Below are 21,939 nucleotides of genomic sequence, written 5' to 3'. Positions count from 1 at the left end.
TAATTTAATAACTTCTTTATAAGAAGCTCCTGCTCTTTCTGCAGGCTCCTCTATTAACCCTTTAACATTTTTACCAGAGTTACACTAAGAAGTAGCTCCTATAATGAGCTCGGAACTGAATGTGGGTGTTTGCTCTGTGAGGTGGAAGCTTGAAAAGTCAGAGGAGGAGCTTCGTCCTCGAAGGCGGAGCTAGGTCCACGGGAGATTAAAGGATTTCTCAAACGTGTGAAAGAATCGAGGCAACACTTCAGGTCTGTTTTCGATGAGGGAATAACATTATAACATGATGTGAAGCTGAAAAAAGTCCATTTTATGTGACACTTCCTCTGAACCAGAAACTCTTGGTGTCCTTCCATTGAATCCTGACAAACTGTTTCTGTGTGCAGCTCTCCAGAGGATCATCTCTGCGACCCAGAGCAGTTCTGGCCGCCCTCTTCCCTCTTCTGAGCAGCCATTGCAGTTCCTTCTGTTTGGGGGAGAAAAAAAAAAAAAAAACTAAAACTTTCTATGAGATTCATCTGACGCTGAACATTCTGTGTTTGAACGGTTGCCCTGGAGCAGACGGTTCAGAGCCATTAAAGCCAGAACAAACAGACTCAAGAAGCAGCTTTTCTCCCAGCGCCAGCGCTAATACGGGAAGAAACAATGAACACACACAATTTCTGAGAAAGTAAGTAACACAAATTTGGGATTATGCTCATCTGATCTGAGTGACTGTTGATTTGAGGGAGTTGATTTTTGTACTTTTTAACGAATTCATGCTGCTGCCGTTTTTTTAACATCTTTTTTGCTCCAAACTATTTAAATATTGCATGATTTCATTTTGGTGGCAACGCAGTAGAAAAGTGTATATTAACGAAGACAATTATTTGCAAATAATACACAAGTGCTCCCAAAAAAAACATATTTTTAACTGATTTTATGTTTAAAGCTACCAAAACTAAAGGACTCTACGAGGTCAAGCCGAAACTCCCAAGTCAAGTTCTCGTTGCTGAATCATGGAATTTGGTTCTGAGAATCATGTAGTTCATCCCGATTTGTCACACAACCTGTGTAAAACCTTTAGCCCCCCTTTTGTGCGAAACCTTTGTTTGACAGATCAGAGCGTCATTTGTTTACGTGGAAAACGGCCCCAACTAAGTAACTTCCAGAAGTCAATTTTTCAGCCAGGGGGTAGGATGGAAAGTTTTGAGGACCAATTTCCCGAGGCCCTATGGAAGTATTTACTGTTGGACCAACATGACAAAACAACAAAAACTCAATTAGTACAGAAAGGAGCGAGTACTTTTACACAGTGCGCTAATTAGTTAAACCAAAATCAAGTAGCTCTTACCTTCACTTGTTATATAAAAGCTGGATATATCAAATACGACTTAAAAGAAACTGACTGTGATTATGCACCTGCAAATTGGGCCTCTGTCTCTTTAAAAAATGGTTTCTCTTTCTGAAACTCTACTTTCAGGAAGTCATCACAATCACTTTGCTCCCGGCTAGTCTGAAGGAGTTTAGTGAGGTGGAAGCTCTGAATTTTGGAAACTGTGGCTCAGAGGAGGAGCTTCATCCTCGAAGGCGGAGCTAGGTCCACCCCGGTGTTTTGACCAGCTGAATGGAGATTAAAGGATTTGTAAAACATGCATTAACACTCAAGGTTTGTTTTTTCAGGGAATGACACTCAAAAAAGTCAATTTTACATGTTACTGCCCCTTTAAGTAAACCAGAACGGGCAAATTGTTTGATAATAGAAACAATACCAGACGTTTTTCTCTCTGGAAATGAGCTTTTGCAATTTTTGCACTCTTTATCGCTTGTCTTTTTTTCTAAAGTAGTCGAGTTTCAAATGAACAATTACAGAAAATAAGATACTGTGAGATTGTGACTCTTTTCTTGAGTAAATATCTCACTTTCTAGCTCCAAATGTAACTAGTTTTAGCGATCCAGTGTACACACAGAAAATAAAAGTACATATTCAATCCTTTTATTAAAAAAAAAAAACGGCGTTAATGCAAAGATGTCACGGTATCTTTCCACACAAGCTGTGCAAAACCTACGTCTGAAGTCATAGCTCAGGACAGAGCAGGAGAGCTTCCATCAAAATCAAATCTCCTTTTAAGTTCTCTCCATCTCTTTTTTTTCCCTTCTTCTCCCCCCTGGTTTCTCATTCTGTCAGGGGCGTATTGAAGGAGCCAGATAATGGATTCTGCGGCAGCTTACTGTGATAAAGAGGAAACACAGCTGAGTCATGTGCTCTTATCAGCCACGTTCGACGTTAGAGCAGATCGTCTCGCCGCAACAAGAGAAAGCCCCCATTGTCTCCTTCTCCCCCCTTCTGAAAGCAAATTCTGATCTCAAAGGTCCAGAATGGGTTAACTGGGACAATCTCGAAACAATATTCCCCTCTTTTGCTCAGCAAATGAGAATCAGAACGAAGTTTTAGTGGCTCTCCTCCGCCGGCCTTTCATCCAAACGTCACGGAAGAGTCGGGTTTTTCTGAACGAAAAAAACAACGGGGGAAAACGTGACCGGGTCTGGCTCGGGCAAATCGTTCGTAAAATTAAAACTCTGACAATGCGGCAAACACAATTTAATTCTGTGTCAGGGCCATTAAACTGTGTCTCTCCGCTGAAAGAGCCGGGTTTGTTTTTAATCAATCATTGCAGGTGCAAAAAAAAACAAAGAGAGGCAGCGGTGCTTAGGAAGACAAAAGCAAAAACACACAAATTGAGTTTTCTGTTTGCTTCTGCAATTAAACATTTTGGCTTCTGATTAACACTTTTCAATTTGCTCCGACTGCAGCTGCTCTCGTGTGTCCGTCACAACGTCGGGTTTGTAATCCATAATTATTGAGTCAAAAAAAAAAAAAAAACGGGGGGTATTTTGCAGCGTGAAGTGAGACTCTGTCTGCGAACCATAAATCTCCACGGCGGCTCACAGCCTGATTTAAATGTCACATGTCTCGATGGTTACGGATCTGTGGCCATCACACCGCACAGCGGCTAAATTCCTGGAAAAGCTGCTCATCAAAACCACGTTAAAGCCGGGGATACTTTGGTTCTCACAGATTATCAAAAAACAGACCGGCTGCATCAGCTTCGAGTCTCAGAATGTGATGTCGGATGCAAAAAGGAAGATATCCCTCGAGTCAGTTTTCATTTATTTATTTAACCTTTATTTGTCTCCACAGTTTGTAGCTTTTATTTTGGAAAAAATTACGTTTTTTACATAATCTGTGAAAAGCTCAGTCTCCTCCAAGTCCTCCCTGAGCTTCTGTTGCCATCTGTAGAACCTGGTCAGAAACAACCAATCAGAGCCAGGAGGCGGGTCTTAGTGCTATCAATCAACACCATGTACTCGCTGACAAATGTGTGAATGGCATAGAAACAACTTACAGTTACAGAAAAACCGTTTACGTGACTACCCTGAGCATTCACAACAGGCTATGCTAGCTGCAGCGTAGGACAGGGTGTGAACAGCACCACGTGGAGGTTGATTAACAGCACAAAGACCCTCCGCCTGGCTCTGATTGGTTGTTTGTAGTCAGCATTTGAGAAATCAGAGGAGCTCGATTTTTTTCACAGATTATCAGTCTCATACTGCACTGTCACATGTTGAAAGTTTCAACACATATTTAAAAAAACATATTCTTTGTGAACGTTACATACTGCAGCTTTAACCAGGTGAATTAAGAAAAAATTCCTATTTGCAATAACGACCTAGCAGTACATTTTCAGACAGCATCTTCTTAAGATCTTTCTAAATTCCTTTCTAATTTCTAAAATCCAGCCTCTGTCTCTTTAAGAAGCTCCTGCTCCGCTTTCAGGAAGTCATCACAACATGCCTCCTCTTTTAACCCTTTAACATTTTCCTTTTCTTTTTTACCAGCGTTCTGGGGCCACATGTATTTTCTGCTGCTATTTTGTGTTTGGCAGCTGCAGAGTTACCACAGATCTAATACTCGCTTCCTTACAGAACAAGGGACACGGAGGATTTGTAGTGAACCCTTAAATATTTAATAAATTCCCAAAGCTGACCCAGCTTTCTGTACTGATTAGAGCCATCATGCTGAGTGTAGAGGGCACTTAATAATGTTTGAGCTGTACAGCTCACTATGTTCAGCATATTCCTTACACACACACACATTCATACATTCTCTTAGACAGCCGTCCTTACAATCTCCAGAGGTTGTACACACACATACACACACACTTAGATTCAGCAGTTCAACGAAGGCTGCCAAGACACACACTCGCACACGCTTGGGATTTTTTTGTCCAACTATGATAAGAATCTGGTGAAGGTCGTGAGAGGGATCTCATTCCTAGCAGAGATGAGCCTGCAGATAGCGTCAGCCCTGTGGGCAGATTAGTCCAGTCTGATTCCAGTGCCGCTTCAGTCGGCCCAGTGGTGTCATAGCCACAGCACCGATGCTATCGCGGCCAGCCTGCCAGTGATGACCCTTCAAGTCCATTAGAGATTCCATTTAAGTCAGCGCATATACGGGAAGAGGGCAGGCACCCCGGTGTGTGTGTGTGTGTGTGTGTGTGTGTGTGTGTGTGTGTATGTCAGCTTCTGATTTTATGTGTGCGGTGGATCACAAGATTTTTTTAAAACTCAACTAAAAGTTGTCAATAAACTGCATTGAATTGTTCTGACGAGAAGAGGAATAGCTAAAATAGTAATCTTTTTTTAAATTATCTTTACATCATGCTATGATGCTAGTACCTAATCTAAACCATACCTGGAGTGTTGCTGTCATTATTTTATGCATGTTTGAGAAATCCAATACAAAACGCCTGGGTGGACATAGCTCCGCCTTCGAGAAGGAAGCTCCTCCCCAGTCCTGCAGTTTCCAAGCTGTCAAGGCTGACTCTCCCACTCAGCTCCTTCAGACTAGTCAGCAACAATTAGCAAACACACCTGGTGGTACTGAGCATCAGCTGAGCTCATTATAGGAGCTGCTTCTCAGTGAAACACTGGTACAAAGGCTGCCGAAGGGTTAATAGAGGAGCCATGTTGTGACGACTTCCTGAAGGCGGAGTTTCAGAAAGAGTAGGAGTTTCTTAAAGAGACAGAGGTCCAATTTCAAGGCGTTAAATCAGGAGCTAAATTTTTTTAAATCATATTTGTTATACATATTTTATATAGAACTTATTTTTATAACAACTTTTATAAGACGGTTACTTCACTTTGCTATAAAATGACACAACAGGCCTGGAAAACACATCATATACCGCCCCTTTAAGGTCAGAATTATTAAAATGGTGGAAACATTCTAGTGCCAGCAGTCACTGCATCCATTACTGTAGACGTTCCTGATTAAAATTGCATTCCTTTTTTCTTTACTTTGACTTAAAGCCTGAAAAAGTCGTGCTTGAGAACATAACTTATTTCATTCAGACAAACGTGACAAAAAGCCAAGGCAATAAGTGAAACGGTGGCTAGACGTTGCTCATTAGAAATATTGCTACAGAAAAAGATCGGTTTCAATAAGAAAAACTCAGCTCTCTCTTTCTCTCATGGCTCGTCAGTAATCAGACTGCATTCATCAGCCCAGTGGGCATTAATGTTCAGAATGGGTGGAAAAAAATGCTTCAATTAAAAACAAGTGTTATGAAAAGACGTATGTAATATATAGGGTATATATTTTGATCCTTTAGACAACCTTGGAAAAAGTATTAGACGTTTGTGGAACATACCGCTTGGATGGGTTTTCTGTTTTTTATAAGTTTATACTTTTATTCAGGGGAGTCCTTTAGTTCTGGCTGTATTATGCTTTTCTCTTTTCATCTCTATGGAAGCATGTTAGCATTTAGGCTAAGCACTGACCGCCAGTCAAGAGCACAAAATGACAAAAGAGGTCGGAAGAGCAACAATCGCAGCATTTTTTGCAACAGTGTTTGCGTCTGACAAAATGAATCGATACAAGTACGTTGTGGTTGCTCAAGATCACTGCAGCAGCATGGCTTAGCAACCGTTCACAAAAGACATATAATTCATAAATTACTTAAAATACCCAGTAGAAGGAAACAGTTCCAATAATAATAATTTACAGAAAATGGCATAATGGGCATAGCTCTGGGAATATTCCCACGCCAGTTGTACCCTTTTTTCTTTTTTTTTCTTTGAAAACCTTTCCTCTCAAGCCATTAAACTTTTGAGTCAAGGCCACTTTCCCTATTCTTAAGATGGCTGAAAGTCGCTTTGATCTTTCCACCTCTTTAATTAACCATTAGCTTAAATCTAAAGGAGGAACTGCACAGCGTTTATCCAACATGAGGCTGATCTGCTGCAGCAATGTTATTAGCTGCTCTCAACCTCTTAATTAAAATAATAAAAAAAAAAAAGTATCCCTTAAAGAAAAAGAACTATATGTTTTACTGGGGTGATAATAAGGAATTACGTTTTTGTGTTGAATAGTAATAATTAGGAAAAACATGGCATTATCTCTGAAGTTTTAATTAAAATTACTGAGATTTTTTTTTCAGTGATGTAATAATAAAAGGGGAAAAAAAAAACTTCATTTGATTAAATCGGAAAACCCTTAGAATTTCAAAAGCAGCTGATAAATCAGTGTGCCTCTTTCGTAGTCATTCATTTTTATATGCCCAGCTTTTCCTTTCAAGCTGTGAATAACTAAAGAAACATGTAAACATGTGACAGTCTGACGTAATTAGCTGCTAAAGAAAAGTGTGTGCTCGTAGTTATAGACTTCTGAAACAGAAAAGTGACCCTGAAAGCTACTTCAATTAGGCTTTTGAATCTTGGTGCATTTGTGTTTACAGGAGCCGAGAACAATTATACAATCTATTGTTAATGCCGTATCTACTCGATGTCAGAGCGCCATTATTTTTGATGTCCTCAGAGAACCAGGTCACTTTTATTTCTTTAGAACTAGGAAAGTTCATTTTCCTCAGGCAACATGGAATCTTAAAGAAATACGCCGCGATGTCTCAAAAAAAATGACTATGGTGCAAAAACGTTCCATTAAGTTACACCATTCAATACGGTTCAATGTTGAATGCTGAATGTTGTTTGACAAAACAAAAGCTGTAACTGGTGGCATAAATGTGAAAGTATTATAGATTTTCTCTAATCCACACAGTGTTTAAATAGTAGCCATAATTAATTTAATAAATAATTCTCTTACAATCTGTAGGATAAAAAAATGGTTTCACATACCATACACAGACTTCAGAATGGACATGGAAACGGTGGGGTTCATTTAAATGTGGTAGCTTTCTGGCACAGACACGTTTTGGTCCATAATTCTTCAACAGGTCTAAGACTCCAGAAACAAAACGCTAGTGTTTTTTAAATTTTTTTATCAACTCCAAAACCAATTTTAATGTCTTTAGGATTGTTGTCCACAGTTATGATTTTCAGCCATTGTTTACATCTGGATTTACCACGTCTGACTTCTGCTGGTTCAGAATTATGCTTCACGTCTCGCGTCGGTAACGTAAAATGAGACCTGACCGCTCTGACTGCAACCGTGTTGAAAACAATCAGATACGTATCCGATTTAGTCCCACATTTGGAAGTGACACAAATTATTATTTTTGGTGGTGAAAAAAATCTAAATTTGTCCATTTGGACTGCTGTGAAAAGATAAGTTGCTTATGGGTCGCGTTTTCCTGCTTTGTGAACTCTACGGTCTTGTTTTTACCTTTGCTTGTGATTTAAATGGCCTTTATTCAGTTATCACACAGTAAACCTCTCCATACTGGAGTAACAGCGGTCGCATAAGGAGCGTCTACTCCACCACTATGTCACTTCAAAACCTAAACTAACTTCACTGTGTACATTAACACTGGTGTTAAAGCATGTCCTAGTTTATGATAGCCTTGGAGGTTTCTGGGTTTTTCCTAAGCATCTGAGCGCATTTCTTTCCATCTTACATGGACAAGTTAGGCCAGATAATTGAAACATGATGAACAGTGATCCCAAACAGATGTCAAAACTGGTTTGCTATGGATAAATCAAGCTAACATTAAGCAAAGCTACATATCGTCACCTTCCTAAAATAATGGCCTACGTCGTTTTTTTGGAAATCCCTTTGGCCAAAAAACGACTTAGGCCATTATTTTAGGAAGGTGACGATATGTTGTATTAGTATCAAAACCTGAAACAGAAATTGAAATAAAGAACTCAAATAGATCATTAAAAGCTACAAATGAATGTGACTATCAAGCCGATGACGAGTGGATGTAAAATCCTAGATTTATATTTCAAAGTAAAACTCTTTTCTTTAACCTTACAAAATGAATCTTGTTTACAAAGTAAGTTGTAGAATTACAACCATTTTTCCTGTCAGACATGCAGGTTTCAACAAGCACAGCTTTTCCTCGCTCCTGTATGAGACGTCACCTTCGCAAGCAAAGCTGCTTTCAAAGAAAAGGTCAATATGTTGAAAACGTGATACTTTCTTAATTCTTTATTTCTGTGGATTTTTCCACTTTCAGTGAAACTTTTTTATTTCGAGAAAAAAAAAGGAGTCTTATATGTTTCTCTCTGAAGGGTGTCGGGCCTCTGAACGCATCTCACACCAGCCGGAGTTGGCGAAGAAAACAAACCTCTCACAAAGCGCTTCTTTATGAAAACCACCGTGCTTCATGAACACGTGCATCAATAGCGAGCGAGACTCTAGTGCAGTTTCATTTCTGAAACCTGAAAAAAAAAGAGGCAAATGTAGGACACAATTATCCGTTGTCCGACAGCGCCTGGTGAACGCCATTCCCAGACGTCTTCCTCATAACACGCACGCAACGATTTGTCTTCCGAACGGAACCCGCGTGTATTTCGCTAATTCGCACGTAATTAGGCTTAAGCAACGTACGCCCTGCAGTCTAACAATGCCCACTGAGCATTATTAACAAGATCTCATCTAATGTGCCAACATCTTCAGTAATGTCATCCTTACAAATGACACAGGGTAAAAGTTTCCCCTGCTGTTTTACTGTGGTCATGTTCTCAGATGAGCAGAACTGCCTGTTCAACTTTAAATAGTCTCCTTTTTTTTTTTCTTTCTCTCTCTCTCGTTCTGCCTCTCTCTGTTCTGCGGTGGTGATGCAAACCATACCAGCGAGCAACTTGTGAGATTCAAAACATTGTGTCTGTGATGTGCGCTCCAATGTTTTCACTTATTAGACACCGTTTCCAGAGTAACACAAGCCGAGGAGCTGAATTGTTGACTTTTGCGTGAGAACACTGTGCGCGTCTGCAAAATACAAACGCAAACACACAAAAGACAACATTTACTTTGATTGTTGTTGGGGTTTTTTTTTTTTTCTTCACTTCAAATAATTTTCAGGTACGTAAGAGTTGAAACTCGGGGCAGAGTGTGCTTGTACAACACTTTCCCACTGAGGCGACAGAATGATTTGGAAAAGTAACTGCACACCTTGAACTTTTTACACGTTTTGTCACGTCGCAGACGCAAACTTTCAGCTTTATGTGACAGACGAACACAAAGCGGTGTGTAATTGTGAAGTTCAAACAGATTCCACTTACCCTTCGATGAGTGCAAAGAAGAAAGCCATTAGAAGTCTCTCTATTTCCAGTGTTCACCTAGTCTGTTGGTGCGCACAGTAAACGCAACCAAAAACCTGTGGGCCGACACACAAAAGGCAACAAGAATTAGAAAACTAACACTGCATATCAACCTAAAAGAACATCATCATCATCATGCTGTGGCGAGTCTTTCCTCCAACAGGGAAATGAAGGAGTTGATGGGAAAATCTCTTGGTGAGGAGAACCAGTCAAAGTTTGAGAATTGTGAAAAACCCATTGACTGCTGCCTCAATTATGGTCCATGACTGATACGATTAATAAAACGTCACATTTTAACATCATGCATTAGCACAAATATCGTAAACGACCTGCAGCAAATGACCTGCCGGGAATTGAACCAGGGACCACTGTGTTAGGGACTTTAGCTGACTTGTGGCGACCCAAAGCAAATGTTGTTCTCTACTGTAAAGTCATCAACTCATTCCTGTGTAAAGCAACCTTTAGTATTTCCTGTTTCTTCCTGTAGGCTAGTTCAAAGTGGTAAACTGTGAACAATCTTAAACCCAACAAACGGGAACAAAATGTGTGGCTCCATACATGGCTTAAACTGCTCAATATCTTTCCAATTAGCATAAGTTCAACACTTGGTCTTAGAAAAGCTGTTTTGAACGTGCAGCAGCTGCAATAGCAACCAAAGCTGAATGAAAGAGACACCTTGCTAAATAGTTTCAGTCTGGAAGGCATTCACTGACAATACAGACGTTCCTGAAATCCTGGTGTCAATTTGGGGTCCTTTAATTCCCTCGGGTCAGTCAACTTCTGGATACCGTACAGCAGAACTGCAGACGTTTCTGGACACAGATAAATTGACTGGTCTGGAGCTTGATTTAGCTCTGAAGGAGGAAAGCTTAATGTAAATAATCCACTGATCTATTTAATTGGATTCTGAATCAGCAAGCGGGTTCAGCTGGACTCTAATCAGAAAAGCACAGAGCATCCCAGTCCTTTGTTAGACTCACAGTGAAGCCCATTTATTGCCCCATATGGTATACGGAACGACAAAATAAGAAGCACATGCTACATGTTCTTTGTTGACAAGAATTAATGATGTTCTTTCATTTTTTCTTCATTTTCTTTTCCGTCCGTGCCCTTAAATACTGTGGAGTCCTGACAAGGCAACATCTTGTGCACTAAACTGTGAACTGAGCTACACAGTTGCAGCTGACGTTGCACATTAAGAGGGAAGGAGAGAATGAACCTGGACTGTGGCTTCTAATAAAGTGGACAAAAAAAGAAAAAACATTACGAAATGCAAGGACGAACAACGTATGGCTCCCGGCCGGGCAAAATGCCCGTCCGACTCCGACTGCGTTCTTCAGACGGGAAGGTAGGGAACGGGTCAGCAAATGTTGATCAGCAGAATTCGAACGTAAGCTAGCGGAGGTAAGCTACTGTGTTTGCAGACGCCCGCCGGATCTGTCATTTAGTTACATTGACAGAAAAGAAAACAACATCCACCGAAGTCCCTCACGCGTGACGCAGACTCACACTTTCCCTCGCATTCATCATCCTGTCAGCGTTCAAATCCAGTACATTTATCATTAATAAATTAGCTCGCGATGGTGATGGGTAGACGGGCTGAGGGCCACGCGTCCATTCATGTGTGATCTATGGATTTTTTTTACTTTAATTTTTTTAGTAATTATTCACCGGAGAATGGAAAAAGACAGGAGGACGGATTGGAACGCGTGTGTTTTTCCGATTTTGTGTTTCGTTCAATCAACAGGCGCCTCGTTCTCTGTGGGACACGGCTGACATTTTGAGAACAGCTGGCGGGGCTCATTTCGCAGGCGTCATCAAGCATTCGTCTTGCGGTGCAGACGCGTTTATCCGGGAGGTTGTTGGCGCCATGGCGGCCATCTGAGGAGGTGAGACCAATGAAGGGCCTGATCAGAATTGTCTATCAGGCCCTTCATTGGTCTCATATCATATCCCTAGGGATATGAGAAGAACATCGACTGTGATGAATAAACTCTCCATGAATCACCGTGGTTGTTATTATGTGACATTAACAAGGATGTTTAGACTCTTGGTTTATAAAAGACCAATGTCAAGTGAAGTTTGAATATTATTTTCACCAAGGGGTTGTTGGGGCATCCTTTATTTGTCTGTATTTTCCGTTCCAGCACCCAAACCTTTGCTTTTTAATTCTCATCACAGTATTGAGTATCTCTGGTAAGGCTTTTTCTGTTTGTGGGAATTTCTACCTACTCTTACAGAATACCGCTGCATTTACTTGTCCTTATGTGGAATATTTATAGAACAGGTCTTTAGTGTATAAAGTAAGGCTAGGACTTTTAAAATTATAACACAATTCCTCACTTTTTTTCTGACTGGAACCTTTATACTCGTATGTTTCTGGTATTTCCCTTAAATCTGACACACAAGGGACATCTGCGAACAGCGATGGACGACGAAGCCACTTTTGGCCCACTGGAGGTAAACCTTTGCTTCAAAAACAATCTGGAGGTACGCTGTCAAAACTATTGTTGTATTCAAGTTGTGCTAAAAAGAGTTAGCCTATCAGCGAAGCTAATCAAGCATAAAATAGCATCTCAATGCTAAAAATGTGGTGTTGGGGAAGAGACGTCCCTAATGTTAGCATCCAGAGTCAACATTTCTAAATAAGTTCCACAAATGATGAGTTCTTGTAAAACAATCTGATGGTTAATTAACATGAATAACATTAGAAACAACAAATTTCTTTATTACTGAGCTCATATGTCGGTTTATTCTATCATTTATGGTGTTTGAATTGAAAATGTTGCTTATTTTGTGGATATATGGCTTCATTATTTAATCGGATCCCATCACTAACATACAGTGAAGTCTGCTTCTTGACATCTGTAGACAGCAGAAGTCCTCTCTGACATATAGTCAACTCACAAATGGTAACAATTTTAATATTTGACGTGTTTTTAATGAATCAATTTTTTACTGACTACAACACTCATCCTACTTTTTAAAATAATACGAAACAAAATTAGACAGTCGTAAACTTTGCAGATCTGGCAAACGAATTGCAGTCCTAATGCAAATTTTACAAAGTCCATCGCAACACATTCTTCTGCCAGTGAATCACCAGCTGCTAATGACTTACTAAGACATACACAAAGCCACAAATCCCATTATTATACATGTGATTGCAACATTTTAAGGTAACTCTGGGTTTTCACTTCATTAAAACGCAACAATGTGACTGGTAGAGATTAATAACGCTACTATCTTTTCACCAGTTCCAAAAACTGCGCCTCACGTTTGCATTCGCCAACCTCTATTAGCCTATAAAATGGAAAGGGCTCAAGGGAGAGGGAGAGATCCAGAGCTGCGTACGACAGCATTTTGACAGAGGACGCTCGCCGCGTTCCACAGGGAGTCATTATTTATGCATTAGTGATGTGAAACTAATTGCATTCATCACCAGCTCACGGGAGCCCACAGAGCTGACATGCATTTTCACTTTGACATACAGTCATTTACACGTACCTGCCAAGTGTCCAACAAAACACACACGGGGGGGAAAAAAAAAATGGACCAGGGGAAGTTAAGGTGTTTGAAATGAAATTCCAGAACTCTGCTTGCAGAGAGTTTATTAGTGCGGTAACACTTTGCGCATTGAGCTTTCGGGGATTAAGGAATAAAAGCAAAAGATTTACAGCCATTCATCAAAAATAAATTGCATTACACGGCCCTAATGCCCGTGAACAAAAGCAATCTTGGAATGTGAACGGCGCAGGCCTGTGTCTCTCTCTCTCTGTCTCTGTTTATCGTCGAGCTGTTTCGTTGGCCTTCGCAGGCGGCGGAACATCAGCGCCGAAGTGGAAGCGGTCGCCGCTCGTTTCGCTCGAACCACATTAAAAAAGACGGCAAATTATTATTACAGTGGCGATTTTTGGCAAAGTTGGTTATCACAAAGGCTTGGCAGATGGGCGAGCGCGTTGCTGGAGCTTTATATCTCCTCCAAACTAGTGGCCCAGAGCTTCATCTGGGCTGTGGACCGTGTCTGGCAGAGCGTGTTGGAACAGGAGGGGAAAAAAAAAAAAGACAACAAAAAAAAAAGGAGAGACAATGGGATGAAATGTGTTGGCAACAGACGGGGAGCAAGTTTGGCTCAGAGTTTGGTCCCCCTCTGTTCAGCTCTCGGCTTCAGCACCCACCTCCTTCCCTCTGTCATCCCGCTTGCTCCTCTCTCCTCATTTCTTTTCTTTTTTTTTTAACCCCCTAGATGACATTTCTCCTCTTTCGCTGCAGCACAATCTAATCTGAGCAGTTTCAGCGCCCTACGATTGGCTAAAAAGCGTCGGTGCTCTCCCTCCCCAGTACTTCGTAGCTACAAGCAGTCTGCTCAGCTGGAGTTGGACTTTGATCCCTTTAGAGGTTGGAGCTGTCTGGGTTCACCTCGGCAGGCTGCGAGGGCCCGGGGACGAGCAGATCATTTCTATATTGGCTCTTTTTAAAAACAGAAGAAAAAAAGCCAAACCTTCACATCAACATTTTCAGCGCTGCCACTTTCAGAGGGGTGTTTGTTTGACGTGAGCTATAATCTAACACTACCTGACACTTGGTGGCAGGATGGGGCCGGGGACTGTGTGTGTGTGTGTGTGTGGATAGAGAGGGATGTAAGCCACCCCCCACAATAACAGCGTCCTTTGAAGATTAGACTGACTGGGGAGCGTGGTAAATTGCTCTCTGCGTGTTGCGACGGTTTGTGGAACATTTGTCAACGACCATGTCTCCACAGTGAAATGTTAGGCCTTCTTTTTGCTGGAATGAAACAGGAAAACCTGGTCAAGCTTTCATTTCCAGAAATAGCTGGCTGGAAATGTCCCGTCTTCCAGTCATAACTAGCAGGGCTGGAGCTGACGATTATTTCAGTCATCCAGAATTCTGACGATTGTTCTGACAATTAATCGAGTAACAATCGTCACATTCTGCAAGTTTTAGATGATTAGAAACACAAATGCGCATAGATAATTAAATGTATTTTATAAATAAGAAAATAATTAGTTAAAATGCAATGACACAGCATTCTATTAGTATACGCTTGATCATTTTTTAGAAAAGGATGTATCTGCATCTAAAACAATACTAACTTCAACATGTAAAAAGCTCAAAGCCTTCTGCTTGAGAAAAATGTTTTTGCTAACATTATAGCATTTGTTGCCAATGTCAAATGCTTCCAACATTTAAACAATAATTAAGTAGAATTTGTCAAAGCAATATATAGTCCAACAGTGTAATAGGTGTAATTTATATATATATATATATACTACATTTTTAGATCCTCTTAAGGCTCTAAAAATGTCTATTTCTATTTTTGTTCAAGTTTTTGTCCATGTAGATTTTTTAAGTAGTGTACTGATGTCAGTCTCAGTTTAATGTAAAGTTTATCCGTTTAGAAGCACTTGCGCCGTTTAGCCAAAATTAATCAACATATGCTTCAGAGTCTGCTTAAAGGGGATGTATTGTGTAAAACTCACATTTTGCACATTTTTGTACTTCCATGTGGGTTTCTACTGCTTCTAAAAAAAACAACCCAGGCTCTTAAAAATTAACACCCAGATGGTTTTTGGCAATAAGTTAATGTTTTTCGGTGTCTGGAAAATGACCCACTTCAAAAACATCACAAATCAGCAACACAAGTGTTGCTTCAGCACGTTTGTTTGGCTGGTTTTACTGCTGTATGCGCTGTACAACGGCTGCTGGAAAAGTCAAGTGTTCTGTTGTTGACTTGCTATCCTGAAACCACTTGCTGCATTCTTGTTGCTTGTGCAGGAGGCGCCACTTCTGCTTGTCAAATATGTACGGTTGTGTAATTGCGCATCTCTTTGCAGCCATTTTCACACGTGACTGTAAACATTGAGTTAAGGGGCGGGGCTATAAATGACTTATTTGGATTTAAAGTGACAAGACTCCCTAAAACAACTCTTTCTGAAAGGAGCTCAAAATTGGCAGAACGTTTAGTTCCTATGCACTCTGAAATTAAAATTAAACAGACATGGATGATAAAAGGCATATACTTTTAAACATTTAAAATAAAAAAATGTATTTAAATTTGTTAGTGAAAATCTCCCACTTTAAAAATGTAACAAATTTATAATTTTCCATCAATTGCCTTTATTTATTCATTTTCTTTAACCATTTTTCACCAACTTGTGCAGTCGGAGGCAACAAAAATTCACTTGAAATGGCCCTTAAATCACAGTTTTGCTCTGTGAAGTTCTTGCTATCAGTTCTCAACACTGAAAACCTGTTGCAGAAAATAAATAAATCCTTGGAGTGGTGGAAGGTGGAAACAACTAAATTATTTAGATAAAATGCTGCATATATATATATATATATATATATGCGACAAAAGCTGTTGCTTTTCTTATCACAATGACTTCATCATTTTCTTTCTTGTTTTTGACTGTCACATTGCACAGCTGTCCGCCTCCAGGCTAAAATTAATTTCAGTGTGTTGTGCTGCTCTTTATTATGAGGTGGTAAAACAAATTGTCGCTTAAAGAAAGATATCTCTTATTTTGTTTTTAACATACTGCCTCCTTTCCAGAAAAAAATGAAATAAAAAAATCTATCACAGAAGCTATTTTACAAGTCCTAATTTGTTTTCTCGCCACTCAATAATCCGTGCGTCGGCTATAAATTCACTGAAAGCAGAGATAAAACTCCTGGAATCAATAAATCTCCCCTGTTAAAACCAGCAAGAAGCAAAACGGCGGAGCCGTTCAGAGCGAGTCGGAGCTGGGAAAGTGTTGGCTTCTTTTGTTTACCCCTTCAACGGGATCCAGCTAATTACAAATAATTAGTTCCACACGCTCCTTCTGAGGCTGCAAAGATTACACAGCTCCATATTAAGCATTCCTTTTGATACCGGCATAATTCTGGAATGACCCGATCTGAGAACATACGAGCGTGTTATGTTACTGCTGAAAGACAGGGAACATTTTTTTGACTTCAAGATCATTGAACATACTTAAAGTATAAAAAGGTAGGGTTAAAAAAATACACAATATTTAAATCGGGGACCTAAAATCACAGGTTTCATAGGATTAAATGCTCTTTTTTTTGTTTCAAATAGCTGGTAAGCTCAGCATGAGCATGAAATCAGGACAGAACACGAACCAATTCATCCCCGGCTCCGACGCGTCGTTAACCTCTGTGGAAATGCGGCTTACAGGAAATAAGCTGTAATATTGCAGCAGTGCAACAGCAGCACTATCCATGCTATAAAGCGATTTCCCCCAAATCCACAGTTCTATCGCTGCAGCAGGAATCCACACTTTCAATGTATTCGAGTTAAAAGCAGTTCTTTCAACCTGTTTTTTTTTTTTTTTCTTAGCTTGTGGAATAGATGCAGACACTGAAGCAGTGTTGATCTGGCCTGAGCAAAATGAATGTGGAGGAGAGGTAAAGATTTGGAGGCTCGTGCAAAAAAAAAGAAAAAAAAAAAACAGCAGATTACATATGAAAATAAGCAGAGGAGTAAAAAAAATAAGCAGCTTGTATAGAATAGATATGGAGACGTTTGCAGGAAATCTGAAGCTGGTTAATTCAGCATGAACCACTCGGCTACTTTATTAGGTGCACCTGCTGAATTAGTTGTTAATGCCGTCAATCTTGAGGCAAGCAACTCAAATGTATTTAGAAATTTAGATACGGTGAGAGAGACTCAAGAGACTGGAAAAAATGCTTCCTGGTCTGATTAGTTTCGACTGATTTCAGATGGCAGAGTCAGAATTTGACATTAAAGACATGAAACCAGGAATTTGTTTTTTTTCCCCATCAACAATATTCTCGCACGTAGGCTATAATCACACAGAAGGCAAATGTTATCCAAATCCGCTTATTTTGCCCATATGCGATGTTTGTCTGAGTACTCCAATTTGGGTTATTTACACCCTACCAAAAAAACTATATATATATGTGCCACTTCCACTTATGGTATTAAATCAGATGTATATCTGATTTAGTTGGCGGTCAGAACGGTCATGTCGTATTTTATCCAACTTTTACATAGTTGACGTGACACGTGCGTCATCCCTCCATTAAGCGGGACGTAAACAATGGCTGAAAACTATGAAAATTCTTAACTTATGAAAGAATTACATCAGTGAAGCCCATCACATCACAATCCCACCGCTCTTGGCTCTGGCTACACATCCAAACAGACTTCTCTACAGAAATTGCAGTCAGTGCTCCACAAAAGGCCGCTGCCATTAGTTTTGCTTTCTTCTTTTTACTTATACGTTATGATCTTGTGATGATACAGTCGGCCCCCATTGCTGAACAACTTTAAAATTGATCGTCCGATGGCGGCATCCATTGATACTTCTGTAAACAGAGTGCTGCTATGTGATGCATATGTTCTTCGTTTGCGCATGTGGGTCGCTTTGGACTCGCACACAGAAGTCTGACTGCGGTCACATTTAGTTAGTAGTATTAACTGCAACACAGAATAACACAAAATTTAATTTCAGCAACAACCAAAAAAAAAATGGGAAATGCATATTAAGTGTGAGCGTAGCCTGAGTAAACTCAACTTCTGATGCACCAAAGCACTTCAAACCGGCTTCCTGTATATCCTGAGGAGCTCACGGTAGTTCAGTGACCTCCAATAACATTTCCATTATGGTAAAACTAACCTGTCTCATGACGATGTAAACCCACCTAAAGTTCAATACTGTTAGCGGGACAATCAAAACGATTTTTGAATTCTGCTTCACAATGACAAAAGAAAAACCAATGTCTAGCTTAAACGACCAATCTGCAGTACCTGTTTAAGATGCTGTTCTGTTAAGACAGTGCTTCCTAGTGATGGGTCCAGCAACACCAACGCGCTGGCGCATGGGTCAAGCCCATAGACCAACACCCGTGTTGGTGCGCGTATTGGTGTCAGCAAGTCACGTGACCAATACAGGAATTGTATTGGTCACGTGACCAACACAGGAACTGTTTCGAAATGACATTAAAGCGCCAAACTATGTTTATAAGGAAGCGAATCTGTCAACGTCATTTGTCATTTGCCAAAAGAATTCGTGACCTTTTTTGGTACAGTGTCAACTATGGAACAGCCTCCAAACAAACGAAAGGTTTCTGCAGTGTGGGACCATTTTGAACTTACATCGGAAGATAAGGTGTTTATTTTCATTTTGTTGTTTCATCCAGTTCAGCTTCTACTTGATCTGAATCCAAATTCAGCTGAAATTGACTCTTAGTTTACTTTCATATTATATTCTGCAGGTTAGGTGTCGCATATGTTTGACAGAATTGTCTGATGTAAATAAATCCACCTCCTCAATGCTGAGGCATTATATGGCCAAACATGAGAATGAAGTCCCAGATACACCTAGAATAACTTCAGGTATATAGCCATTTTACAAATTACTCAGTTGCTGATGTAGGACAGTGCTTGAATGTGGTGGCGCATGTCACCAAAGTGTTGGATCTGCTCTTTGGGTTGTGGAACGTTGTAAAGTGTGTCCTTTGAAGAACGCCGTACTTGGCGTTCGTTACTGTGTGCTGGTGGTACAACGGTCAGTATTTGCTCTGAATTCTAAAGGTAGGCAATGCTGACCGCCAGCTCCTCAATGTAGCCAAATGTTACTTTTAATGTTCAAGTAGTTAGTTTCGTATCATTTTGTCTTTTTTTTTCTTTTTTGATGTATGCTGTATCTGTAAATCAAAAATAACTGCGTTAATGAAACATGTTGACACGCAGTATTTGCTCTGAATTCTAAAGGCGAAGCCGCTGCGCTGTCAGGTGGTTCGAATAAACGGTCCCAACCACGATTTCAACCGCAGTGTGTGTCAGATTCCCGTCTCGTTTCCTTCCGACAAAAACCCTTAAGACACAACGCAGAGACCAGGGAACAGCGAGGACTCAACTCACACGGACAGGGTTACACTTCTAATAAGTTATTTAATCTAAATGTATTGTTTACTTCATTTTTAACCATCAAGCTTCTAGGAAGCAAATGCTGGATGAGGCTCTACTGAATTTCATTGTGAAGGATTGCCAGCCTCTCAACATTGTGGAGAGTGAAGGGTTCAAGGCACTGGTTCAAGTCCTGGAACCTTCATATGGTTTGCCAACCAGAAAGGTTTGTGTTGAAATTATCTAAAGTAGTAGTTTAAATTAAAAAATATATATATTTAATCTTTACTTTTAATATATTGATTTTGTTTTGGTTTCACTGATATAGTTTTCAGACCATCAAACAAATGGTGGCCAAAAAGTTTGAGTAGGAATTGGAACGAGTGAAAATGGAAGTACAGCAAGCTGTGGCAGTGAGTATAACGGCTGACAAGTGGACATCTGTGAACATGGAGGCTTATTTGGCTCTTACCTGTCACTACATTAATGAAAATCTGCAGTTGTGTACATCTGTGTTAGGAGTAAAATACTTTCCACAGTCACACTGCTGACAATTTGGCCCAAGTCACAAGAGACATAATGGAGGACTGTGACTGATGCAGCACCAAACAGGATCGCATCCGCTAGGCAGCTAGTAATTCAGCACTCGATTTGCATTGCACATATTCTCAACTTATTAGTTAGAAAATCATGTGATCAGATCCCCACACTTACATCCATCAGACAGAAATCTAGGCACATTGTCGCATACTTCAGATCAAGCACTACAGCCAAGGAGAAGCTTGCTCAAGTGCAACAACAGATGGGACGACCAATCCTGAAACTTATCAATGAGGTGCCAACACGCTGGAACAGCACATCTGAAATGCTGTCAAGGCTACAAGATGAGAGGGAACCAGTGTGGGTATCTCTGGCCTCTCTAAAAGCAGATTTGACTCCACTTACAGCTGATGAGCATACAGGAGAAACACTTCTTGTGCTTGCTCTTTTCCGTCAAGCTACAGTGGAGTTGTCTGAAGAGAGGCGAGTGTCAGGATCCAAGGTCATCCCAATGATGAAAATGCTCCATCTTGCTCTAGAGAGTAATGCATCAACCTTGCGCACACAGCCAGCCAAACACCTACATGAAAACCTGAAGCGTCGAGTCACAGACTCTGCTTCCAATCTGGAGTCAAAAAGTGCGTTGACCCTAGCAACACTTCTAGACCCCAGATTTAAATCACTTGGGTTCCGCAGTTCCTCCAGATGCAATGAGGTCATCAGTAGACTGCGGTCAGAATATGCATCTATTATCGGACACACAAATGAGCCCCCGGCCGGGACCATCTTCACAACAGCTGTCTGCACCCAACTCAGGCATGTTATTCCGCATTATTTGTTGTTTGTTTGGACAAGATGTACTAAAATGTCGATTTGTTGTTTTTAGATAACCTTTGGCACCATCTTGACACCGAAGTAGGCAGGCAGACCAAAAGTGCCACAGCTGATGCCATCCAGGAGGTGCAGATATCTTGCAGAGGGCAATATTGCCAGATGTCAGGATCCAATGACATACTGGCAGAACCACAAGACCATTTATCCTAACCTCTACCAGTTGTCATTGCAAAACCTTTGCACTCCAGCCTCATCTGTGCCATGTGAGAGGGTGTTTTCCACAGCAGGAGAAGTTGTGTCAAAAAAGCGTAATAGACTGAATTTCAGAACGTTGGAAAAACTTATTTTTTTGAATAAAAATGTGTGAAAAAAACTCCAGTCCACAAGCATCCTCATTCCAAACACATTCACTTAAATTTTCACTTTATTGTACATATTCACATTATTTATTGACTGTATCTAAGAATATCAACTATTTTAAATTTCACTTAAGATATGAAATAATACAATGTACAATAAAACCCAATGACTTAAATCTTATTGTCATAAAATTCTAAGTCATCAAATTAGTCTGACTACGTTGCCTGTAGGGATTTTTAATGTCCAGCAAGTGTCAGTATTCAGTGACACAGTATCAATACAGTGTTGCTATGAGTCGAAACGCTTCATGACGCCTCATTTACCCATCACTAGTGCTTCTCAATTCCGGTCCTCAGGCCCCCCTGCCCTGCATGTTTTAGGTATTTCCCTTCTACCACACACCTGGTTTCAATCTGTGGGTGATTAAAAGGCTTCTGCAGTACTTGATGGTCATGCAATCATTTGAATCAGCTGTTCTGGAATAGAGGCACATCTAAAACATGCAGAGCAGGGGGGAGTGAGGACTGGAATTGAGAAACGCTGTGTTAAGATGAGCCAAAATATCAAGAGTAATGTATCCAATGCTGTTACCAGGTACAGGTAATGCTCAAATAATCAGGTAGTTGGTGAGTTTACTTGACTGTACTGACAAAATGTCCAATGGCAGAAGCAAAATAATGTTTTATTTTATGTTTTGGACTGTTAAAGTTTGCAGTTGGACCGTACTGAACATGGTTGCGAATGCATCAATGTACATACAG

The 21,939-nt window shown here is 40.3% G+C and overlaps 1 long non-coding RNA gene across 2 annotated transcripts; it reads right to left on the bottom strand.

Moving 5' to 3' along the window:
• Positions 1 to 254: 254 nt before the first annotated feature.
• LOC103457802 (uncharacterized) lies at positions 255 to 21,283 on the bottom strand. Of its 2 annotated transcripts, none has more exons than XR_532477.3 (3): positions 20,390 to 21,283; positions 9,508 to 9,602; positions 255 to 466 (listed from the first exon to the last, which is right to left on the bottom strand). It is a non-coding gene; the product is annotated as an uncharacterized LOC103457802 (long non-coding RNA). The 2 variants fall into 2 exon arrangements; XR_014085678.1 differs by lacking the exon at positions 255 to 466 and adding an exon at positions 8,211 to 8,664.
• Positions 21,284 to 21,939: the final 656 nt, after the last annotated feature.

Source organism: Poecilia reticulata, chromosome 21 (assembly GCF_904066995.2).
Source record: "Poecilia reticulata chromosome 21, P_reticulata-male-v2, whole genome shotgun sequence".
Taxonomy (NCBI): Eukaryota; Metazoa; Chordata; class Actinopteri; order Cyprinodontiformes; family Poeciliidae; genus Poecilia; species Poecilia reticulata.
The sequence above is the reverse complement of the archived record's forward strand: the minus strand, read 5'-3'. Positions and strand labels throughout refer to the sequence as shown.